A 25234-nucleotide genomic window follows, 5' to 3' on the forward strand; every position below is an offset into this window, starting at 1 on the left:
AAAACTCCCCAGGTGAGTGAGATGGAAACCCAAAATGAAACTTTGCTCAACTTCTCTGACTCTAGCCTTGTTACTGAGTCTTGTCAGTGGCAGCAGCAGCTCCAAATCCCCACCCTCATCTTGGCTCTCCCAGGCCTGCGCTGCGCTCGGGGTAGTACTGCGTTCTCTTGGGCAAAGGTACCTTCCCCTCGCTGGGCCTCAGGCTCCCAGCTCTACTACTGAGGCTGTCCCGGGGACAAAATGAGATGCAGTACACAAGGAGCCTGGCCCAGGGCTCTGTTGTCAGGCTCTATCACTCACCGCGTTTCCCTGTCACCTGGTCCTCCCCCCCCCCCCCCCGCCCCTCTCCCATCCTAGGGTCCAGGTTAATTGGAGTGCATCATTTGCATAGACATGAGACCTCACCCCCGGGGAAATTCCCCCTGGTGACCAGGCTTCCTTTCTGAGGTCAGGCCACATCATCAGACGCAGCTCCTTCCTCTCCAGCTTGCCCCAGCCTCCCGCTGGCTTTGGCCCCTATTATCGGGCAGGTGGAGATCCCGGTTCACAGATTTAGTACCATCGTGTGATCTGGGGTGCTGTCCAAGAGAACGTGGTGTAGAAGGTGGGCTGGGGTTCTGGAGCGAAGTCAGAAATGATAGATACTGGAGGACTAGAGGAAAGGCAACAGGCAGGAGGTAACTGAGAAGCCTAGTAATACTAGCTCGGTCAGCAACTCCCAGCCAGACCTGAGGCACGTGCCTTCCCCTCCCTGGGCCTTAGTTTCCCTTTCTGTCCAGCCAAGGGAGTGGTCAAGATAATCTCTAAATTTTGTTCCAGATTGAATGAGCTAAAAAACCACTTCCTTTAGCAGCATAATCTTGCAACATTTGTCCTTGGATCTTCTTCTTTTGACAAGAACCTTGCGACATACCGCCCTGAATCCATTTCCTTTCCTTTCCTTGGAAAACACAATTTTGCAAAATGCATTCCTGAATCCCATTTTCTTCAGATGCTGACAGAATTACATGCACCTCCTCTCCTCGTAGTGACTTGGATTGAGGGTGAATTTTTCCTTTCATATCCACTATGTATAATGTCCTGTGACCCACTAAACATGGAATAGAGCTCTCTTCTCTCCGGATTCTAAGATCTGTTGTCCTCTTGGTCTCTGGTGCTGGTACAGAGAAGGCACTTTCCCTAGAACAAAAAGGGGAACAGTGAGGTTCTGGGACCACCTGCATCAGAACCAACTGTTAGAAAGGCAGCCTAGAGAGCAAGAGTCACAACTTGGAATCACCTGGGGAGCTTTTAAATGCCAATCCCAGGCCATACCCCCTACCCCCCAAGATCCTGATGTAACTAGTCTGGGGTGGGGCCTGAGCATCTGTATTTTTACAAAGCTCCTCAGGTAATTGTAACACACAGTCAGGATTGAGAACCACTGATCTCAGGCTCCAGCCCAGACTAACCTGATTAGATGATTCTGGCAGACACTCAGATTGATGACCCCCTGACCTATGATATTCTTTATGAAATAATCTCAACGGGCACTTCTACGCACACAGGTATTCCCGGGATTATAGATGGGCAAAGAGAATCGACCCCCTTTCGCAGATGAGGAAGGTGAGGGACAGAGAGAGGAATTGCTGCCCATGTCACACAGAGAGGTAGCAAGAGTAGTGGGCCTGGCCCCTAGTGGAAGAAGACTCAAAGCATTTTTACAAAGTCATGGATTTGGTGCATGGGTGACCCAGAGAAGTACTAGTACACTAGGTACCCCCCACTGGTCCATGACAGTGAGTTCTTGGCTGCCTTTAGACGAGCAGATCATGCTCACTATGGAGTTGGAAGACCCAGTCAGGGAGCTTGGGCCTCTCAAACTACTAAGTACTAAGATAACCCCTGGGAGCTTACTAAAAATGCTGCCTCTAGGGCCCTACTCCACCCCCCATGCCCCCCCCAAAGTGTGATTTCTTGGGTCTATGGTGGGATCCAGAAATCTGCCCAGAGTCCTAGACTAGGTCTCCGTGGCATGAACAATTCCCATCCTTGGGGGGCATTCAACAGATTTGGTGAATCAGGAAACCCATGGAGTCAAATCCATTCATTTGCTAAATAAATATTGATTGACTATGATGAGACTGGGCCAATGCTCTTCCCATGACATCAGCGAGACCAGAAATGTCAGGGTGGGAGAGGTGGGGTGGGGCATTAGGTATCAAAGGAGAGGTTCCCTGTGTGTATCCAAATTTCAGCCATCTTTGAGGCCCAGTGTGGATCTCATCTCCTCCCCCCCCCCCCCCCCCCCCCCGGGAGCTCTGCAGACATGACTTGAGTTTGAACTCCAGCTGTGCTATGTATTAGTTGTTGGCTTAAGCCATGTCATCCGTGAAGCAGGGGTACCAGTCTCATAGAGTTCTGACGAGGAACGCATGAAACAGCTTGTTTAAGAGCCCTTACTATCATGCCTGGTACACGTCAATCTTAAATATTAGCTATTAGTGGCCACCTGGCTGGCTCAGTCTGTTAAGCATCCGCCTTTGGCTCAGGTCATGATCCCACCTGGGATCGAGCTCTACATCGGGCTCCCTCCTCAGTGGGGAGTCTGCTTCTCCCTCTCCCTCTGCCCCTCTCCCCTGCTCATACTTGCTCGCTCGCTCTCTCTCAAATAAATAAATAAATAAAATCTTTTTTAAAAATTAGCTATAAGTGTTATTATTTCCTGACCATCTTGGCCTGCCCTGATTTCTCCTTTTTCTGAACTTTTGGACTTCCTTATGTGTCAAAATGGAAGGTTCCTTAGTGATCATCTAGTCTGATTCCTTCACATTATAGAGGGGGAAGCTGAGGACCAGAGAGGGGAAGGGACTTGCCCAGGCCACACAGCAGAGGCAGGACTCAAACTCGGCTCCTCTGATGTGCATTCCAAGGGCCCCTTCCTCCTTGATGTCCATCCCACGGTCTGAATAAGGAAGGCAATTTCAGGGAATTGATGGCTGGAAGAAGAAGAGGTGTGAGAGAAGGTGGGAGAAGCTAATTGTTCTCAGCATTTCAGCACAGAGAGCCTAGAGCTGGTCATCCCCCAGGATGTGCAAGCCAAGTGTTCATCAAGCCAAGGTTCCTGCCTGGAGATTCTAGTTCACGTGGGGCCGGCTCCTTGGGCCTCCTTAGCCCATCAAGGTCCTTCCACCATCTAAGACGCCATGAGCAGGAACCAGTCCAAGCAAGGCTTTGGGAACTCACAGAGGACCTATGATTACTATGGCCTGTGGAGAGAAAATGTCATGTTTAGAGGAAACATTGCAATCCAGGAACATCAGGGCTGAATTACCCGCTATACTGACGATGAATCTGAAACCCGGTTTCCTCAAGGAAGGGACATTCCTCAATTTCACAGAAGGCCCTGGCTGACCCAGATGGCTGATCACAGGCCACCAGGAGGCTTCCCAGAGGGAGGCAGGGACAAGATGGTTCTCCCTGATGCTGAGTCCTGCCACCAGCTTGAGTGCCTGTTCCTGCCCAGTTGGGGACATGGGTGAGGGAGGCCCTGCAAGTTGGTATCAGAGGGCAGAGAGGGGAGCATCTGACGCTGTCAGCGGGAGGTGTGTTTTTCCTCCCTGCAGAAAAGGGTCTATGTGCAGAGAAGTGCATCATCCTTTGCACCTGATCTAGCCAAGGACTGGTGCTGCTAGCCCTATAGAACTTTCTGTGTTGATGAAATCCCTGCACAGTCTGGCATGGTAGGCACTTGCGTCATGTGGCTATTGAACATTGAAAAAGTGTCCAGTGCGACCAAGGGACTGAGTGCACTGTGGGAACGAGCACTGGACTAGGAGTCAGGAAGTCCCTTCATTTACTCACTTGGAAAGTCACTTCCCCTGTCTGGCCTTCACTTCCTCATCTGTTGGGCCAGGAGATCTCTCCAGCATTCCCCACGGACTCCCAGTCTGAAGGACATAGAAACAACAGAGGATTGGATTCAGTGGACGCTCCCCATCTCTCACTTCCTATCCTCTGCCTCCCAACCCTCTGCTCAAGCTGAATGGGGTTCCTTGTGACTCGGCCTTGTTTATTTCTCCAGGCCCACCTCTGTGACTTCCCCCTTGCTTCAAAGTCCACGTTCCACTCAGAGCAAACAATTTTCAGTTCCCTGAATGGATTCTCTCTTTGCACATTCTATTCCCTTTGCTAAGAACACTCTTCCTTGTGCTCTTGCTTGGCTGCTTTCAGGTCTCAGTTGGTGTGTCACTTCCTCCAGGAAGACTTCCCAGATCCCCAAATCCTGACTAGATGCCCCCCTGTCCAGGCTGCTGTAGTTCCCTGTATTTCTCCTGTCATAACACATCTCTACCACTCTATTATAATTACCTATTAGCCTACAGCCCCCAGAGCGATGTTATCCAATAGAACTTTCTGTGATAATGGAAATGTTCGATACACGTGCAGCCCGCTGGGATAGGCACATGTGGCTACTGAGCGTTTGAAATATGGCGAGCACTACTGAGGAACTGAGTTATTAATTTATTTAATTTTAACTGATTTATATTTAAATAGCCATGGGTGGCTTAAGGCTACCGTGCTGGGCAGGGCAGCCCCAGAGTCTGTGACCTCGGAGTGGGCAGGAAGTGGGTCTGACTCGTCCATTCCTGTATCCTCAGCAGTCTATAATGTTGCCATTAAGAACAAAGAAATTCCGGAACCTGAAATGATCAAGAAAGGCCAGCTCATCCACAGATAACCCACCCCTCCCCAAGCATCTTTTCGGTGGATAATGAGCTAAGATGTTACGTTTGTAAAATACTCAATCGTTCAGAAAGGATGTCTGCGAATTATTCTGTTTTAATCACCATCACAGGAGGCAGGCCCAGCAGGACTCATTATCCCCATTTTACAGCAGGGGATCACTGAGGCTCCCTCCGGTTGGGGAGGCATGGGAGAACCAGCTGGTAAGTGTAGAGCTGGGCTGCTCCGTGGTGGGTAGGTCGCTAAGGCCCCACTTGACATGGAAATGAGACCCAGCACAGAGGGAAGGAGTGGGCTTTTCCTTCCCTGTGGAGAGTCCACAGACACTGAGTGGAAACAGATGGAATAGGGATGGGGGAGGAGGATGTGGGCTGGGCATCTGGCCCTTTCCTGAGGGCCCTGGGCTCTGGAATCCCCCACCTCAGGCAAAGGAGGAATTAGCGGTCTTCTGGAGAAGTGGCGGTGGGGGGGGTAGGGTGGGCAGACCAGGCTACCCCTGTGCCAGTTCCTGGTGCAGCCACCGAAACATCAGGCTCCCAGCTCCTCCCCAGAACTCCCTCCCCTCCCCGGAATGCTTGGCAACGGATAGCCAGTCTGGGAAGTGACAGGTGGGGAACTGACAAAGAAGGGCCCTGTGCTCTGCCAGGGGGGCAGGATGGGGCCTCAGCTGGGCCTTGTGGGGCTGCCTGGCGGCTGGCTCCTCCATCTCGGGGAATTCCCCTCCTGCCTAAAAGTCAGCCCAGCCCAGACCTCCTTCCTGCAGAAGCACAGTGAGCCGAGGAGCCTTCACAGGGTGGCAGCCCCCGCTGCACCCACCCTCGTCTTCTCCTGCCCCAGGTAAGTGACCCAGCCCAGGGACGGTGGGCCAGCACAGGGCTGAGGGCTCACTGCACAAGCGAGCGTGCTGGGGCTGCCAGACAAATCCCCCCAGCTCTGCGACAAGAGCCACCTGGCCGGCTTCCTACCTTCCTGCCAGCCGGGGTCGGCTGTTCCCCCGGGCCAGCTCCCTCTTCCCTGCGCCGGGGCTTGGGCTCTGGGGGTCTCTACCTCCTTGCCTGGCCTCATTCTCCTCTTGCTTCTCTCCCTCCATTTCTTATTTCCTCTTCCTGCCCTCTTCTCCTTGCCCCCTCCTCAGCCAGTGTGTTTCTTTCTAGTCGCTGCTAGTTTTTCCAAAGGGAAGAAAAAAGAAAAGTCTATTTTTGTCTTATCCTTCCCTGAAGGAAAGGGATTAGGTTCACAAGTGTGAGCGTGGATCTGTATTGGTGTGAGAGTGTGTGTCTGTGTTTGTGAACATGTGTCAGATCCATTGAGACATATGTGTGCGTGTGTCCGTGTGAGTGAAAGTTCGCAAGCATGTCTAGGTGTTCGCGTGTGTGTCTGGGAGTGCGTGGGTCATTACGTGAATGTGTGTGTGTGTCTGTGTGTGAATGTGAGTCTTTGAGGGTGGGCGTGTGCGAGTGTATGGGCACTTTAGTGGTCTACAGATAGATAGGAAGAGACCAGGGGGGCGTCTAGCTCTGTCTCCCTTGGGAACACAATGGAGGGCTGGGACCCTCCTTAGTGCTGGAGCAAATGGATCCCTGGAAGGCTCTCCCACCTGCTTTCCTCCTAGGGCGGTCTGGACCCTTCTGTGGTGGAACTTTAACATGGTCTGAGGCACTGGGAGGGAGTGAGGGTTGGCAGACAGGAGTGATGTGGCCTCCTCTTTAATCACAAACAGTCCAGATTTTCCAGAGCTGATCAGAGGCCCAGCCCAGGGAAGTCCCTGGCTAAAAGGGGCAAAGAGTAGAGACCAAGTCACTGTCACAGCGGCTTCTGGGCTGGAGAAGAATGGAAGGAGCAGTGGGAGGGACCCTGGAAGGGGGAGTGTGAGAAAGGACATGGGGTGAGGCTGTAGGAGAATTGCTCTGTGGGCCCTGTCAGGGCTTCCCAGGATTAGGAAATGTCTAGTTCCCATGAGGCTGCCTCCCTCAGGGGCTGGGCTGGGCTGACCTCTCCCCACTTCCAGGAGGATCCCAAGAAGCAAGCTTGGATCCAAACTAAGATCTGGCTTGACATGCTGACCTGAAGGCAGGGAGGCCAGAGGCAGAGGAGGTGGACGAGGGGAAGCCTGGGGCTCCTGGGAACTGTGGGAGGTGCCTGGCGACATATGCTCTGAGGCTGGGAATTTCCCCCAGAGTCACTTGGCTCTTTCCTCTCCACCAGTGGCATCCTAGAAACCCTAGCATAAATGGCAGGCCCAGGGCCACAGCGGAAACAGCTGGGAGGGAGAAGGAGGAAAAACAGGAAAGACTCTGGAGAAAAAGTCGAGAGACATGCCTTCTAGGCCCGGTGCTTCTGAGAACACTTTGTGAGGTCTAGGGCAATTTCCTCCGTAGCGCTGGGCCCTGGGCTTTGCTGCCTTTAACTCATGCCAGGCCCTGTGGCACCTCCTTCTTTCTCTACGCTATGCACTGGACTGTGCCCTCCATGTTCTTTGTGAGGAAACAGGCAGAGAACGGTCACAAGGTGTAAGAGCAGGGCTGTGACCTAAACCCTGATCTGTCTGACTCCAGAGCCCGCCCGAACCCTAACCCTTGCATGACCCGCAAGCTTTGGAGGAAGGGCAAATTGTGAGTATGATATGGTTTAATTCACCTTAAAGTGCCTAATGAACGTGAAAACTTATGGGTATCTTAGAGCCGTCCAGCAATCCCTTATGCAGTGATTTGGGAGGTAGATAGAATTCAAAATGCTTCTGGGGCCAAGGGTGGGAAACAGGGACAACACGTTCTGCTCACTTATTTATTTCTTACCAAAAAATACGATTACCTACTACAATTTCAGTCAACATCATGTGCTTGACATGCATTTCTCATTTAACTATCACTAAAATCTCGGTCTCATGTGCACACACCCAACACCAAAAAGCACCTAGAGTCCACCATGGGTTTTAGATTCCCCAGATTGCCTCAGGCTACGGAGCTGGGAGATGGGATGGAAGGGACCAGGCAGGATTGCTCTTTTCCTAGTTCATTAGCATCTCACCTTGAGTTTCGTTCCCCTGTAGCCAAGACCGCAACTCACAAATTCCCCTAATAGAGGAAGAAGAGCTTGTTGGCTTTGGAAGCTCCTCTTCCCATCAGTGGGGTGTGTGGAAATTGCACTGCTCTGGGAGCAAGGAGCCGTGGGTTCTAGCCCTCAACACTAATCGCAAACTCACTGTGAGACCTCTACAAGTCCCTACCCCTCTCTGGCCCTCACTGGCTTTATCCCTGTGAGAGAAAGCCTGGGTCTGATCTTTCCTAAACGAGCCTTTAAGGACTGGCATTTTGAGCTCTGTCTTACTGGCTGGCATCACTGCATAGCTTAATGCTCAAGAGCGGAAAGAATTAAGGACTCGTTACTGTATAAGACCTTGGGCAGGTCATCTAACACCTCAAAGCCCCAGTTTCATCTGTGAAATGGGGTCACAGTGGTAATGACCTCAGGGTGGTTGGGAGATACCCTGTTATGTCAAAGTGCAGACCCAGCACACAGCAAATACTCCATAAATGTTACCTCGTAATGTTTTTAATGTGCCCCCCCCACTCCTTTTTAGGCACTTGATTTAAAGCTCAGTCGGTTATAGGTGAAGTTTTTGGTATGTTTTTTATTTCCCTCCAATGTGGACTTAGGTCTTTGGGGCACCCTTGGTGGAGGTGGTACCGAGGGAGGGAGTGGCGGGAAGGAGACTGGGAAGCCGCATGCTTTAGAACAAAAACAAATTAAAACAAAACACAGGCCTTTGATTCTCCTCCCAGGTGGGGCTTTCTGCAGGTCCTTGTTGTCACTCTGGAAGAGCAAGAAGTTTCCAGCTCCTGAGTCACTCAGCTCTTGGCTTGGACATCTCTTTCCAGATCTGGGGGTGGCAGGGGGTGCCAGGCTAGGGGAACTATTTCTCACCCTGCCAGGGGTGTCAGGGGCCATAGAAGATGTGGATGGTGACATGGAACTTGGGGAGGGTGCATTCCTGGGTTTAACAGTGAAGTACTCTCCGGTGCCTGCAATCTGTATCTATATGCCACTATCGTTTCTCGAATGCCTACTATGTGCCAAGCTTTGGGCTTTCCTTGCATGAACTTATTTATCCTCATGATCACCTGAGGGGTAAGATACAATTTCCTCCATTTTTCAAGGAGGAACTGAGGCTTAGAGAGACCACCCAGGCAGCAAGTGGTTGAGTAGGTATTAGAACCCAGTTAGTTAAATTTGTAGCCTGTGTTCATAATGAGTGTTGAGTTTCTGTAGGAAAAATCATGACACTGGAAAGACAACATGGTGCAGTGGAAAGAGTACCTATGACTGGAAACCAAGGTCCTGGCTTCCAACCGTGGTGGCATCGCTCAATGGATATGGCTCTGAACAACTCCTTTACCACACTGAGACCTCAGTTTACCTATCTGTCAAATAGGGGATTGCAACCAATTGTCTCTATGGCTTCTAACATGGGGGGAAGTTCTGAATTCAAACTAAGACTTCAAAGGATGGAAGGGGTGGGTGTGGCCATGACTTTGAAGAGGATTTTCTCACACATTGTATAAGTGTTAAGAAAAATTATGCCAAAATAGGGAATCAGGCAAAAAAAAAAAAAAAAGACCACGTGACCTTTTAATGTCATACCAGAGCACTGTCCAACAAGTCCCCCTAAGGGTCATCAGGCACTTTAAGGGATGAAGCCATTTGCCTAACGCTCAAAGGTCAGACATTTTACAAAAACAGCTGACACAAGTTTGGAAGCAAAATGCAGATAGGTGGAGATTTCATTTTTTCAAGTAAATTTCAGTGTTCATGAGAAGACTTGGTTGAGATTAGGAAGACGGCATTCCAGGAGGAGGCAAATTGGGCACTGTAGACAAACAGCAGGAAGAAAACTGGTTTGGGGAAGCCTAATGGCTAGGGGTGATGCCCGTGAGCCGCTGCTGAACCAGCCCCAGATTCTAATCCCCCGGCCCTTTGGTGACACTCAGAGGTGCTTCGCATTCCCCTCCCCCCAACCCTCTTTAAAATCAAAGTATAGGAGTACTTCTTTTTCTAGTTAAAATGAACCAGAATTAATACTGTTTTGAGAATGTGATAACACTTTTAAAGTAACTAAAGGCATCCCAGAATTTGAAGACACCTTTGAAGTCGCTGAAGTCACAAGGCCTGAAAGGAGAATCCTCCAGTTAGGTTTCTACTTGGGTAGGGGTGTGTGTGCGCGTGTGTTCACAGTGGCAGTTGATTGACAGATCTCTCCTTCTGTAAAATGAGGGCCCGTAGGAAAGAGCTCACCAAGTCCTTTCTGAGGACCAGGGCCTGTCAATGACTAAGTTTTCATCAGTTCCGGAGAAATGAGTCTTTTGCAATAGGTTTTTCATAAAGCTGTATTTACCCCCATTTAAAGAGCTGTCCTTTTTCCCCAGTTTAGGTCCTAAAACTCTCTTAAATAAAACGACGGGCTTAAAAAGAAACTAAAGAAGGTGTTCCCACTGCTAAACCAAGCGGCTCCTTAAGGATTTGGGAAATCCCACAGCTGTTTGGATGATCAGGCTCACAAATAGGTAGACAGGGTGGGAGGCGGACTCTGGATTTGCCCACTGGAGTTTGGGTCTTGGTTTAGCCACTTACTGTCAACTAAACTCTCGGTGCCTGTTATATTAATTTATTTACAGTAAACAAGGGGGTAAACCCATTTCACTAGAGTGGCCCTGAGAAAGAAAGAAAGTAATGCATGCAAAATGCTTACAATGTCTGGGGCAGTAAGTATGCAAAAAATGTTTAGAAGGTCCTTTCAGCTCGAATTTCTGGGAGCTCTGCGAAGTTGTTCCAGAGAGCCCTGGACCTAACTCTGGGGCCCTGAGCTCTAGCTCTGGCTCAGCTCCACATGCTTACGTGCCTTTTGGCAAGTCCCCTCCCTGCTCTGGTCCGCGAGCCCCTGGGCAGCAAGGAAGGGATGGGGGGTGGTCTCTGCGGCTCGTCTCCGCTCTGAAATTCCAGCCTCATCCCGGGCTCGGGGGCTTCCGGCGCCGGGAGTGCGAAAAGGGGCTGTCTAGGCCGCGGAGGTCACCGCCCGAGGGGCTGGCCCGCGGGAGGGGATACCCGTGTCCGCTCGGCCGCTTTTGGCCACTGACCTCCCCGGGCGGCTGCTGTTTACTTCGCTCCGTCCCACCCCCGCGGCCGCGGGCCCGCCCCGAGGGCGTAGCGCGATTGGACGAGCGGCCTGTCAATCACCCGGGACTTTCCCAGGGGTAGGGCGGCCCTGCCCCCGACACTTCCTCGTCCCCGGCGCGGTCCCCCGCCCCGGCCCGGGAGCCCGTGGAGTGCTGGAGGGTCGCGACCGATAACCCGTCCCTAGACCTGGGCCTGGACGCGGAGGGGGGGGGCGGTGTGTCCCAGGGTCCCCAACCTCAGGTAAGCCGGCCGGGCGGAGCGGGGATGGGGCGGAAGAGAGTCCGCGACCCAGCCGTTCAGAGCTTCGGGAGTGCGGGGCGCGGAGGAAGGGGATGGTCGGGCCCGGCCGGGTGGCCTGGCCTCCTCAGCGCCTGGGCCCGGCGCGTGAGGTCCCGGCAGCGGTGATTCGGTCGCGGCGAATTCCTAACCCCGCGCGGAGGGCGGTGGGCGCGCCTGCGCACTGCGTGGGCGGGCGCGTCTGGGAACGGCTTGCAGGCGGTGTGCAGGACGTGCGGACCAGCCGGGTCCGGGGAGTGGGCAGGCGCACGTCTGTTTATAGTGTGCGAGACAGGCTTGGAAGCCGTGTGCGCATGTAATGAGGAAAATAATAATTTATTGGGCGCTTTCCAAGTGCTGATCTAAACCCTTTACGTGTATTAAACTCTTGTAATTGTCACATCTTTCTTTAAAATGAATATTATTATTATCATCATTCCCATTTTACAATTTAGGAAACCGAGGCACCTGGAGATTGGGGTCACACAGCTGGGGAGTTGCAAAGTCAGGATTCGAACCCTGGGATTTGGCCCCAGAGTTCCTGCTGTACAGTTTCTAAGTTTGCACATTGTTGGAGGCAACATTTGTGTGCGTCTGCAGTGCAGGGTAGCTGTAGTGTTTCTGGGAGTGATTTTGGGTGTGGAGTTTCTATGTATGGGTGAGTTTTCCACTGTAGAACATTTGTGTGCGTGCATGCGTGTGTGTGAGATGGTGCCCATGGAAGTGATTACATTGTACTTCATTAATTGTGTGTATGGAGGTGGGCATGAATTTGGGCGACTGGGTGAGAGATTGTGTTTTGGTTGGGGGTGGTTTGTGGATGATGCAGAAGAATCAGCAACGACTATCCCCACCCCCTTGCAGAATGACAGTACAGAGAAATCTGTGGATTCTGAATGCATCATTTTAATTTCACAGTATCATGAAAATAGAATTTAATCAGCATGTATTTTCCAAACTGCAGGGTATGATAGAGGGGAATTCAGCATCCGATGAGCGGTCAGGAAAGATGGCTGTCAATTTTTTTTTCTTTATCCCTGATCATGGATATTGCATTAGGAGGCTGGAATATTTATTAACACAAAGGCAGAGGAATCTTGTGATGTGGTATTAATATGCTTACAGCAGACAGAACCAAGGCTGTCAAAAACCAAGAGCAGTGATGAAGACAGTGTTCACTTACCTGTGCCAGGCACAGTGCTTTCTATTCAGTATCTCATTTAATCTTTTCAACAAGCCTGGGAGATAGTCACTAGTAGTAGCCTCAATTTTCAAATGAGGAAATTGAGGCCCACAAAGGTTAAGACTTGGCCAAGACCAGTAAGCCTTGAATAGTATCGCCCTGTTTCTTCTCCACTGACCAAAGTTTCTGTCCTCTCTGTCCTGGGAAAATAATGTAATCAGGAACTGGCCCTTCATGGAAGCACTTGATCACGGCCCCCTGGGAAGCTGTAGTTGTGAGTGTCTTGTATTCTACATACTTCTGTGATCCTGTTTTCCCCCACCCATGGGTGTCCTGGGGGTACAGTGGCTCTCATGCTGAGAGGTGGTACCTGCCCCTATGCCCACACCAGGTCTTTGGGGGCCCCAGGAAGCTGTGGGGTCTGACTCATACCCTTACTCCTGATGCTGCCTGTGAGTTGGGGCCCGGATGTCCTGGGGTGGGTCGGGCCGACCTGGTTTGAGCACCTCACAATTGTCGGAGGTCGTCTGTCTGTCTGTCTGAGTACTCCTGGGTACTGCTGCTGCTTGCCCTGCAGTTGAGCCATGACAGCCTGCTTTTTTTTCCTTCCAACAGGCCAAGCTTGTTCTTGACTTGAGGCCTTTGTATGTACTGTTCCTTCTGCCTGGAATGCCTTTCCCCATTTCTTTACATGGCTGGTTCTTCCTTATCTGTCAAGTCTCAAATGTCACCTCCTTAGAGGGGCCTTCCCTGACCTTTCTATGCAAAGTGGCCCCTTTTTTCACTTTCTGTCATATTACTATTGTGTTTTTGTACGCTCATCATGCTCTGAAATCTCGTTTATTTGCGAATGAGAAAGGATATGTCTGAAACTTTGTGTCTAGAATATAATAATGTTTAGTGTTTCCTTGTTCATTGCTTTTCTCTTTTCCTGGAGCCGAAGGATGAGAGCAGGGACCACTCAGTGCATGTGCGTCCCTGATCCTGGAGCAGAGTGTCTGGGGGTAAGGCTCTGCTGGGTTTGTTCCGTGGATGAGTAGAGTAGAAGAAACTAGAATAATGGTGCATTTTACAGATGAGGGAACTGAGGCCTAGAGATGAGAATGCACTTGTCCCAGAAAGGTAGTGGCAACGTCAGGATGAGAACCAGATCTCGCTCCCCAAGGGGATTTTTTTCTTTCTTTCTTACAGTCAGCAAATTTTTCCTGACCGGCCTCGTGCCCAGTGCTTGCAGAGGAGCGCCATGCTTAGGTGCATAAGCAATGAGCCTGGCCCTCCAGGAACTTGTAGCGGAATGGGGAGAAATGTGCTCCGAGTGTGACCTGGAAAGCATCGTGTGCCAGCAAGTGCCCGGCATAAGGCTCACTGGAGCGCAGGGCAATTCGGGCCACCAGGTGGTCAGGGGGCTTCTGGGGCAGGAGGAGGCAGCTTCGTGGCCAGGCTGTAGAAAGATGATGAGTGCAGAGTGGGGCTTGAGCGCCTTCTGATACTTAGTAGACTGGGTAGAGGATTTGGGGTAGGGCTCTGCTGGGTTGGGGGAGCTGACCAGCTGGATCAGGAAAAACCCTAAGGTCTTGACTACCGGGCAGAGAAGTTGTGGTTTCTCCCTGTCGGCAGCATCGGGAAGTGATGAGAGCGGTTGGTTGGCAAACGTAGGTGCGCATGTGAAGCGCCTGGGTGCCTTGTTGAACATAGTGGGTGGCTGGGTGGCTGTGTCCCCAGGGGGCTGATCCAGTGCGTGGTGTCCATGCTGCTGCCGCCGGGAACCCTGGTGGAAAGCGTGTGCTTCCGAGTTTGGCGCACCTGAGTGGGCGTGGCCCCTGCCCCCTGGTCTGTAAGGTCCTCTGATGTCAGTGCTGTCTCCTCTGGTGCTGCGAATGGATGGGACAGCACAGGGCCATGCAGGGTAAGCGATCATTCAGTGCCGGCTGCTGATCTTAAGAGTGAGGATAATTGTGAGCGTACTGATGGGCTTTCAGTAGGAGATCGTGGGATTGGTCCAGTTTTCCGTGCTTTGGGATAACTCGCTATTAACCCCTCTGCCACCTATGGACCCTGCTGTGTCCTCTCTGGATGGGTCGTCCTTTGCTCTGAGTCCGACGTCTTTCCATCCCTGTTTGGAAACGTGGACACTTACGTGTGGGAGGGGCACAGAGGACAGCTGGCCCAAATTCCCTCAACAGCATCCAGCACCCCGCAGGTGATCATCCAGTCTCAGCTTGACCCGTGCCCCCAGAGTCAGGGAGTGCTGTACCGAATAGGCAGCCTCTTCCCATGATATGGCCGGTCAGCTTTCGTGGGCCCCCCTGGGTGCAGCGTCTTCCTTTCTCACCTCCATTGTCCCGCCTTGCCCACCTGGCCACTTGGAGGGAGGAAGGGCATGGGCCCGTGCGGTAAGAGAGCGCACAGCTGGTACCTGAAGGCCTAGGTTTGCCTCCCCTCTGTGTCACCGCCACCCTAGGCAGCCTTGGGCAGGTCTTTTTCCTTCTCTGGTTTGGTGTCCCAGCTGCAGCATGAAGGGATTGAACTGGCTGGTGTCTTAGAATGTTCTCTTTCCGCTCTAAAAACTCTGTGGCCCAGTGACCGGGCTGCCCTCTCTCTGGGTCCGTCCATTCCCGAGCTCTTCGCACGGGGCCAGGCCTCTCTGTGCCCACCCTCCCAGCACACTTCTCTGTGCTGTGGCACCCCGGCCTGTCCACAGTGCCTGCTTCTCTTTTCCCTGTCCCTCTTTGAAGGGAGGGTGTCTGGGGCCCCCTGGAGAGTTGCCAGAATGGAGGCACAGGGAAGCAGGGAGAAGGTCCCTTTGTTCTCCGGAGCAGAGCTTCCCAACCTCCAGAGACAGACCCTGGCAGTCACGGTGGCCTGTTAGTTGCAGGAAGTTTTTGATGTTTTTTCCCCCATGACTGGCCCAGGACAGTCACTCTTCCAAAAGGAACAGATGACTGGCCTGAGGAGCAGTGGGCTGTCTGTCCCCAGACAGGGCTGAGCTCTTCTCTCCCCAGGGACCTCACCCTGAAGCTGTCCCCTGTGCCCTTCAACACCTACAGGGTGGACAGACCGGGTGGCCCAGCAGATGTACGCGTGGGGGGGAGGGCGGGGGAGCGGTGGGAGTTGTGTCACCAAGGAGTCATACTCAGAGGCCAGAGCTGGTATTTTTAGGGCGGGCGTGGGGGGTGTCCCATGAGTCAGGGGCCTTTGGTTTGGTCTCCACCCACACTGGAGAGTGCTCGCTCCACTTTCCACTGTCTGACAGGCCATCGTCCTGGGCCTTCATCGTGGCCGGCTTCATCAGTGGTCCAAGGAACCCTGGTCCCTCCACATCCCCACTTCTGCCTCTGCCAGTGCTCTCCCCTCCCCCGGCCCAACCCCTGGGAAGAACAAGAGTCGAAGGATAGCAATACTGACTTTTGGAAAATATGAAGGAATTTCTCAGACACAGAGGGTAACGTGCACACACTGGGCACCCACCCATCTGGCTTCGGAAATAACACATTTTCTGTACACCTGAAATTTCTCCTGGATCATCCCCTTTCCCTCCCATCTAGAAGTAGCAGGTGTTCTGAAATTAAAGTTTATTCTCTTATATTTCTCTATAGTTTTATTGTAAATACAGGCCTCCTTACACAATATGTAGTACTGTTTTGTATGTTTAAGAATGCCCTGTAAGTGCCACCGAACTGTCTGTATTCTGCAACTTCCTTGTTTTGCTTAGTATTCTATTTGGGAGATTCAGTCATGGTCATATCTCTAGCTGTAGTGCATTCCTTTTCACGGCTCTGTCATATTCCCTGGTATGAACTTGCCCCAATGTATTTATTTGTTTTCATCTTCATTAGGTAGTTTCCAGCCTTTGCTGCTAAAACAAGATGTCTCTGGCTTTTATCTGAGTGGTCTTTCCCCTGTCCAGTTGTCCCCTCCAAGCCATTATGGCTCCTGTTGGGGTGGCCCTTTAAGGTCTCTAGAGAGCTCTGTGGTTCCTAGTTGGTCCTCCCACCATTTCCACAGGGAAGAACAAGGAAAGTGAGGCCAGCTCAAGGTCATGTGGCAAAGGAGCAGAGAGCCAGGATTTGAACTTAATGAGCCCTCCTTCTACGATGTTTAGAGAAGGGGAATTCTTAAAAGTTGTCCTCTTCCCCCTTAGAGGGGGGAGTTACGGGTTTGGAGAAACCCTTCATTGGGTAAACCAGCTTTGGGCATAGTGGGGACTGGGAGACAGAAGGACAGCCAAGTCCTTCATCCCTTTGCCTAAGGGTAGACCCCTTTGTCCCCATAGCTGATAGTTGAGGCACTCCTCCTGGGTAAGTGAGGTCCCAGCTGCTGGGAGGAAAGCAGGCTTCTAGGCGTGGAGTGTGTGCACCTGTGGATCCCAGGAGCTGAGAGGAGGCATGCACGTGGTAGAAGGAAGGTGGGTTGGGGTTGCCGGGGCTGTCTTCCCAGGGAGCCTTTGGCGGCAGGAATTCAGGGTGGGACCAGTGATGTGATGATCAGATGTGGGTTCTGCTTTGTCCCCTGGGAATTGTGCAGCCTTGAGCCAAGCCCTGCACCTGTCGGGGCTCGGCTTCCTTCACAGCAGAACAGGTGTACCTGGTGTGAGGACCCATAGGCAATGGGCGGGGAACTTTGTACTGGTTCCCAGTTGAGAGTGGTTTTCCAAAGACTGCTGCTTCTCTTCCCATCTTTGTCACCTCAACGCCAGCCCTGGCCTTCTTAAGCCAGATCCTTTCTGCTGGGGTCCAGGTTGAAGCTCTTCTCTGCAGTTGCCAACTCTCCATCCACTGACTTTCCTGAGTAGAAGACTTGTTCCCGGACTTTTTCTCCTTGTTGGCGATCAGATCCCGCTCGCGTTGTGTGTCCGTGTGAGGCGGGTACATAATGAGCTCTCACCCCTGCCCATAGCCCTCCAGCCTTATTTGGTGCCAGAACAGCGGGCCTTCCCTATTATTCTGACCTTGTCGAGACACTTACATTTTTAAAACTTATTTTAAAATATCCCCTTTAAAAAAGCTACCATGTAACATCCTCATTGGAGGGAAAAACCCCCCAAACTCAAGCAATACAAAAGGTGTAAAGTAAAAAGTGAAAGCTGTCTTCTTCTCCCCTGCCCCTGTTCCCACTATATTTTTAAATTAATTTTTTAATAGAACAGGACTAGATTTCCCCTGTAAAGAGTTTAAATTTTGTAGGTAAAATAAATGTTTCTTTTGTTTCCAGTTCCTGTCCCAGGTCCCTTTCTAGAGCTGTTTGCCAGTAGCAGTTTGGTGTATATCTTTCCAAACCTTTTCCTATGCACATTTAAGATTTTATACATATATGTATATATGTACATATATACATATAGAAATGTATGTAGTTATATGTTTAAAAAAAAGAAGTATCCTGGGCTGCCTGGCTGGCTCAGTCAGAAGAGCATATGGCACTTGGTCTCCAGGTCATAAGTTAGAGCTCCACATTGGGTGTAGAGATTACTAAAATAAATAAATAAACTTAAAAAATAGTATTCTAGTATAGTTTTTTATTCTTAATGATATTTTATGGACATCTTTCTATGTCCTTGCACAGCAGTGTGCCCCATTCTTTTTGATGGCTGCATACTATTCCAGTGAGTGACTACACTGTGGTTTATTAAACCAGTGCCTCCCTGGTGGACATTTAGGACATTTTTGCTGTTAAAAAGCATGTGGCAATGCACATCTTTGTTCAGCCCCTGTGGGCAGTGACACAGAGATTTCTAGATTCTTAGGTAGAGGATTACTGATTCAAGCAGTAACCTCCGGCCCTGTAGATAACTGAAACCTCAAGGCATACTTCTGTAAGAGAACTTTGTTCTCAGCTAATCAGGCATGCAGGCAGGTGTTGTCATCATTGAGAAAGGACATTCTTTGCTGTGGGTACCCGAGCTCTAGCAAAAACAGGTGTACACAAGGCTACATCAATAGAAACATAATACCTAAAAAAGGTGAGGGTGAAAGTTCCTCTGTTTGGTCAGATAAACCACGCCTGGAGTGTTGTGTCCACTTTCCGGACCTGCTACAGATAGGGTAGGGGTAGAGGGCTGAGGGGGGTGGATAGGGAGTGCTCTGCAAGCCACTCCTTCAAGGAACAGCACAGGGAACACGGTCTGATTATCTTCAAGAGAATGTCTTCAGGGCTGAACTGGAGTTGAGGGATATCACGTTCCTGATTCCAGAACCCTAGAGGGCAGAGTAAGGGAGGGAGAACTGGGAGTAGTCTGATGACAGCCAGTGTTGGCTACCCAAGGGAGGGTCCTTAAGGAGGAATTGGGGTCACTAAAGATGGTCATCTGGAGTCCCTTGGCTCCCCTGGGGAGCGTCCTTGCAGCCTGAGAGTCTAACCCCGGTGACTGCGGGTGATCAGGGGCAGACCGGGACCTGGTTGTACACAAGGCTGGAGAAAGTAGCGGCAGGGGCTGGGAACGTGGGAGTCTGTTCCAGACAGCCGGACGGCAGGACTGGTTTCCTCCCACTGAGCTTCAGCCCGTTGTCTCTCAGGCCGGTGGAGAGGGCAGCAGGGCTGGAGCCTGGCACGCTGAGCCCGAATTCATTGTTCTGCCGCTCACCAGCTGTGTGTTCTTAGGCAAGTGACTTCACCTCTCTGAGTCTGCTTCCTTATCTGAAAAATAGAAATACCACTATCTGGCTGAGAGGAGGTGTCCTTGCTAGAAAACAGGGATAATTTTTAAATGAGGTCATGTGCCTCATGACGCAGCTCGGCGCCTGGCCGATGGCAGCACTTATCTCCCAGCCCTCAGCAGAGGCTCCTTGTCCTTCTTTCGCAGTGTCCTCGCTCATGGCTCTGGTCCACCCCCTTGTCCCCAGGCTGTGGCGTGGAGCCTGGGTGTCGGGGGCTGAGTAGAGGCAGTGGGGCTCCCTCGGAGGGTGAGTCAGCGCAGGGGACGGGAGGCAGGAGGACACAGAGAAGATGCGCACTGTGTGTGAGGGACACAGTCCGCAAGCTGGGCTGGCACCTGGGTGCATGCTAGGGAGGAGGCGAGGACCCAGCGAAGGGCTGCAGACATCATCTGCGGGTCTCTGACTGTCCTTGGGGGAGGTGAAGGCACCCCGATAGCACTTGCAGGAGAACTCTTGGTTCAGCGAAATCCACTTGGGCGTTTGGGACAGAGCATTAGATTGGAGCTGAGGAGAGCGGCCTTCTCAAGGTCCCGACGGTTACAGAAAGGAGTGATAATAAATTGCAAGTTCTGGAATGTCAGAACTAGAAGGGCCTTAAAGATGGCCTAGTCGATCCCTTATGTTATTGCTAGGGTTGCAAATACAAACCCCTCCTTTTGGGAAAGTGAGGCCCGCAAGGGGAAGATGTTTGCTCCGGCGGACCCTGCTGGATCCCACAGCTTCTGGGCCCAGTTCCTTGGGTCACAGGCTCCGCCCGCAGCCTCCTTATTACTGAATTGTTGCAAAGACCGAGTAAGTCCTTGGCTCATGGCGAGGATGCCAGGGTGGGCTCCTTGATGGATGGCCCTGTGTCCGTAGTTCCCCTGATGGTGAAATGGGGTTGGGGGGGTAAGGCCAGAGATCATCATAAAGTGCGAATATGGAGAGATTTTTGCTTTCGTTTGCAAGGTGCTTTCGTGACTTCCTGTCATCCCTGGGGGGCACCGCAGGGTATCCCCACCTACAGTTGAGGAAAAGCAGCCTCAGATGCTTCCCAGTGTTTCCAGAGTATGGTTTCTCGGTCCATCGGCTTTTGGGAGCAGCCTCATCACTGGCTGTGGTTGGACCAGCGTCCCTGCTTAACGGCTTTTTGCAGTTACCAGAAATTAAGTGGGTGTCACGACCTTGCTTACTGAGCCGGCGGAGGAACCTAAAAACTCCATTAAAAGAGGGAGTAGATGGGAGTGGGGCAGACTCGGCCCTAAATCCGTGGGGCAGGGTTATGGGGCTGCCCCAACCTTTTACTGAGAACCCACTGCGTGCCAGGCATTTAACTAGGTGCTATACACACATCAGTATTACTTCGGAAATTTTATTAGTATAAAATGAATGTGTTTCTTGTTGAGTAAATCAAGTAATCAGGAAGTAAAAAGTAGAAAGTGAGAGCTCTGTTCCCACTGTACACATATCGTTGCATTTGATTTCATTATCTGACAGCAGGCGGGTTCTCTCATTCTCCCAGTTTTGTAGCAGAGGCAGCGGAAGCTCAGAGAGGGCGCGCAGCCTCCAGGGGCGGACAGGGCTGGGACGGGGGAAGGGTGGACACCGGTCAGGCCCCCAGGTGCAGCCCAGGGGTGGGGCTCCTGCTCAGGGGCGTGTGCTTGCCCCCAAGTGCCCCTTTCGATGTTGTGCTGTGTGCCTCACCTGCTTACCCCAACGCCCTGCATTGCGCCGGGACCCTTCCTTCCTGACTCTGTGGCTGTACCATGCTGAGCACGTCGGATCTCCTCTCTTTCCTTGCTTTGCTGCTGCCTCCTGAGGCTTGGGTCTCCGTGGATCCTTAGGCCAGCATGACACCATCACCTGGTTTCTCTCTAGTCCGGACTCCTCCCTTTGCACACGAGGGAACCGATGTGGAGAGAGTGGACAGGCTTGCCCATGGCCATGAAAGGCAGCAGAGTAGATGCCAGCACCTTCTGACTTTCTGACCTGGGCCTTCTTTCCCAGAGACTGCTTCCCTTCAGCCCTCTGTTAGCCCCTCCCACTGGCATCCCCAGCAGCCCCTGCCTCTGCCTGGGGAGGTGGCCGTTGGCTACCTCCTGGGACCTCCTGGGACCTCCTGACTCCCGGTACCAGAGATCTGCTCAGACTTTTCCCTCTGGAGCAAGGAGAACTTCATTTCCCCCAGCGTGCAGCCAGTGCCCAGTGGCCTTAGTTTGAGCTCACTAACGTTCCCAAGTGGGCCTCAGTGTCCTCGTCTGTCCAACAGACATAGCTCTGCCTTCTTCCCAAGACTGTTATGTCAGTCAGTTGGAAAAAACGAAGCTTGGGAGGATACTGGGTATTTTGCAGATGTTACGGGCTATGTAAACTCCTCTCCTTTGGAGGGCCAGGGAGCCCCCCTCCTGGCCCCAGCACGCGGCTGATCACGAGACAGTATCCGATGGGCCAGAGCTCTTCAATGCGGGAGCGGGGATAGAAGTTCAGTTCCAGCTCTAGCCTCTTTCAAATCTTTTCTTCTCAGATGAGGTTGTGACCTGGGCTTACGCTCCTGCCCCCCTCCCACCCCCTCAGCTGCTCTCCTGTCACTTTGTCACGCCACCTCCTCTCTGGGGCTGGTGGCTCCTTCAGGTTCAGCAGTATCATTTCCATCCTCACGCTCTGTGGTCGCCGCCTGGCCTCCCGTCTGTCTGGGCCCCTTTCTTCCCCAAACTGCGCCTTTCTGGTTCCAGCGGGTCCCGCTCTGGCCACCTGTCAGCTGAGCTCTCGTCTAGGGGGGAGGTCTGAGTGGTTGCTCCTTATTACTGGCTGTTTCTAGGTTCCGAAGATGGCTTGGGGTCCCGCTGCAGGGTGAGGGGGTAGCTGCCGATGCGTAGCTGCTGGCTCCAGGCCCAGCTGGCCACGGATTCTGGCCAGGTCCCGTGAGAACGTGGGATGGGGTCTCTGCTTTGCAGTGATCTTAGTGCAGGAGCAGAAACGGAGGGCGAGGGCAGTGGGCAGACTGGAGAGAGACCAAGGACCTTCTGGTCCCACTCCATCCTGACATGTTGGGTGACTTGGTCTTCAGGTCTGGGCCCTGACTCGTTGCCCTCACACCGTGAGGGAGAGTCAGTTGAGCTGATGCCCTGGTTGCCTGGGCACCGACCTCAGGTACTGCCTCGAGTAGAGCCTGGGGTCCGCACCTCCTTCCCCCTCCACACACACTCTGCTGTCCGTGACGAGCTGAGACAAGCCGAGAGGAGCTGTCCGCCTAGGAGGCAGGAGAGTGGCGCAGCCCCTCCCTCAGAGGGCCTCTGGATGCCTGCTAATGGGTCATCCTGTTGCCCTTGGAGATTCCCTTCCAGCTCTGTCATCCTGGGAATGATTCCCCTTTTCAGGAAACATTCTAGAAACTATACTGACAGGAGGAGAGTTCCTGTCTGCCCGGCAGTCATCCTGGAACTGCCGCTGACCATCTGGGCGTGAGGTCAGCAGGACGTGGAAATTCCCCATTTCTCTTTTTGTGTTTCTTCCCTCCAGAAGTCCAGGCCCTCCCCTGGGTGGCTCCCCTGAGCTCCAGAGAGGGTTTTCTCACATCGGGCTGCTTTGTGTGGGGTTCTGTTGGCCTACTGCCTGCCAGCCTGTTCTCTTGCCTTGCCCCCGCTCTGCCTACAAGGCCGGAATCAGGGGGAGTAGCCCTGTTTGCTCCTTCCTTGGCTTTCTTGAACCCCCTTCCATGTCAGCTCCCCAATGCTGAGGGAGAACCTGAGCATCACACAGTTTGGAGGACATGGAGATGGGGTTTCAGTTCCTGTACCCCACATCCTGCTCTGTCGTTTGGCCATGTGTCTGTTGTTCTGGCCCTGGTTCCAGAAGTACATGGGTGTCCAGAGTACCACTGGTTGGTGGGTCACAGCCAGGGTCTCGGAATGCTTTCACATGGCCTCTCAGGAGGCAGAGGCAGGTCATAGGCTCCTTTGGTCCTTCAGTCTCTCCGATTAAAGGCTTACGGAAGCTGTGTTCCGGGCCACTCTGAAGATACACTGGCGGACAAGGTAGACTTGGCCCTGCTCTTAGGGAGCTCCTGGTCTACTGGGCAAGCCAGCTGTAGAGTACAAAACATACCCACACCATCACGTAATGTCAGCTGTGAATTCTGTTCAGGGCGAGTGTAGAGAGGTGAGCAGGACCTAGGACACGTGGGTCCACTTATCACCAAAAGCAGCTACAAGCCTCTTCCAGCCTTCTGTCTCCCTATTTGGGAGCTCCGTTCAGTTCTCAGTCATGGCTTCCAAGCGCCAGACCTATGCTGGTGCCAGATGAGCAGAGCACGCTCCCCCCCTTCCAGGACCTTCTCAGTCAAATGTGCAAGTGCTTACGCTGGTCACATACACGGCACCCTGGGCAGTAAGTTTTGCTGGAGAGGCGCATGAGGAGTGGGGAGCGCAGAGGAAGGCCTCCCCGCCCCCCACGTCTACCAACATTTGGAGCACCTTGCGATAGGCCAGTCATCGTGCTGAGTTCTTTATCCGCACTGCCTCATACTTTAGTGATCTTCGGTGCTTGAACTGCTCTGCTGTGTAACTTTGACCTTTTCAAGTTGAAAACAAGTCCCCCCTAAACTAAGTGATGACTTTTGTGTTGGGCGTGTGGGCAGCTGTCCTTTGCTTCTGTGGGGCCCAGCTGGGCGTGGGTGCCTCTCGAAGTGTGTGTTCATCTTCTGCTTCTCCGTCTTTGGGGGACGGGTCCCACTCACCAGAACTCTGTGTTTCGTTCTGGCCCACGTCATTCTGTGGTAAAATGGGCCCTCGGGGCAAAATCTTTGTTATTTCTTGTGCCGCAAGGTGGGGGAGATGCCCAGAAGGTACGTGATGGCTGGGCAGGTGTTACCCCGCAGGCTGGAACTCGCTCTCCGCCCCTCGGGCCTGAGTCCTGTTGGGGGTGTGGGGCCAATGTAGCAGGGGGTTAATTTAACTCACTTGCTTAGGCAGAACTGGATTTGCATCTTGACTCTCTGAGGTAATCCTGGCTGTGTTACTTCACCTCACGAAGCCTCCCTCACACAATGAGGATAATGCAGTTTGTCTCGTAGGGTTGTTGCAGGGCTTAACGGAGATAATGTCCCCGGAGCGAGTGGGGCTGGCATGATTAGTCCCGATTAATGAATAGGGCTGCCGTTATTAATCCTCCTTCTCTTTTCTTTCAGTGAGCGCTGTGTGGGTGCTCAAAGGGCCTTTGAGGATTCCGGACTGAAACATTTGTTTTGCCCTGGGGGTGGTGATCTTGGAAGGGTGGTTTTGGGGCCCCCGGTGGAGCCCTCTGGGAGCTCTTTCCTGTCGGCTAGCTCTTTGCCGGGCTGGAAACTGGATCAGTTTTTCAGCCTCCGGGCCTTTGCACTTAACTCTCCTCTCTGCCAAAAATACTCTTCCCTCAGATGGCTAGTTCCCTCAGCCCCTTCGGGTCTTTGCTAAAATGCCTCCTTCTCTGTGAGATCTTTCCTGACGGCTCCACTTAAAATTAAAGTCCCTACCTCATGCTTCCCCGCTTGACTTTTGTCCAGAGATGTTTTCGTCACCCCTAATACCATGTTTATCAACCTTTCTGTCATCTGTCTATCTTGGCCACTAGAATGTGAGCCCCATGAGGACTTCTTGTCTGTCTTATTAGCTGATCATTTCCCGGCACCCGGCCTGGTACCTAGCACAGAGTAGATGACCAGGAAATGCCTGCTGAGTGAATGAATGGACGAAGGACGTTTCTATACTCAGTTACAGAACTGAAATTCTGAAATCACTTTGCACGGCGCTGTCAAACGAAATAAAGCAGACGAAATTGAACAGATGGGTGCAAAACCCTGGCTGCATGAGTAGATAGTGGTTGGATGGAAAATTCATCTGTTCATTAGAACTGGAAGGGACAGACCGTACGTGATACGGGACTGAAGGACGAGGGTGACAGTGTCAATTAGTATATTAAATATTAGTCAGGGTTTTTTCTTCTTCTTCTTTCTTTTAGAGAAGAGAACGTACCTATAAATGAAGCTTGGGATTGGATTGACTTGCTTATCCCTTAGGGCCCAGGCGTCTTACTCTGAAGATCACTGATTTAGTGTAAGACTTTCATTTCCCCTCAGTGTGGGGAAGGGACTGCCCGCGATCCCGCGGTGAGTTAATGGCAAGACCGTTGATTCATTCACTAAGTGCTCACTGGGCACTCACTTTATAGCTGTACCAAGCTGGGCGCTGGGGCCACAGCGAGGCAGGGTCCCTGT

The 25234-nt window shown here is 52.3% G+C and overlaps 1 protein-coding gene across 4 annotated transcripts in view; it reads left to right on the plus strand.

Moving 5' to 3' along the window:
- The first annotated feature begins 5542 nt into the window (after positions 1-5542).
- Positions 5543-25234, plus strand: part of TNIP1 (TNFAIP3 interacting protein 1) — a 48568-nt gene continuing 28876 nt past the window's right edge. For 2 of the 4 annotated variants that reach the window (XM_008692491.2, XM_040630393.1), the window contains exon 1: positions 10980-11136. The gene's annotated coding sequence lies outside the window, so the exon portion shown is untranslated. Of the gene's footprint in view, positions 5563-10979; positions 11137-25234 lie in introns of those variants that run through there. The other 2 variants (XM_008692492.2, XM_008692493.2) reach the window with 2 other exon arrangements.

The sequence above is a fragment of the Ursus maritimus genome, unplaced genomic scaffold, assembly GCF_017311325.1.
Source record: "Ursus maritimus isolate PB19 unplaced genomic scaffold, ASM1731132v1 scaffold_15, whole genome shotgun sequence".
In the NCBI taxonomy this organism is placed as follows: Eukaryota; Metazoa; Chordata; class Mammalia; order Carnivora; family Ursidae; genus Ursus; species Ursus maritimus.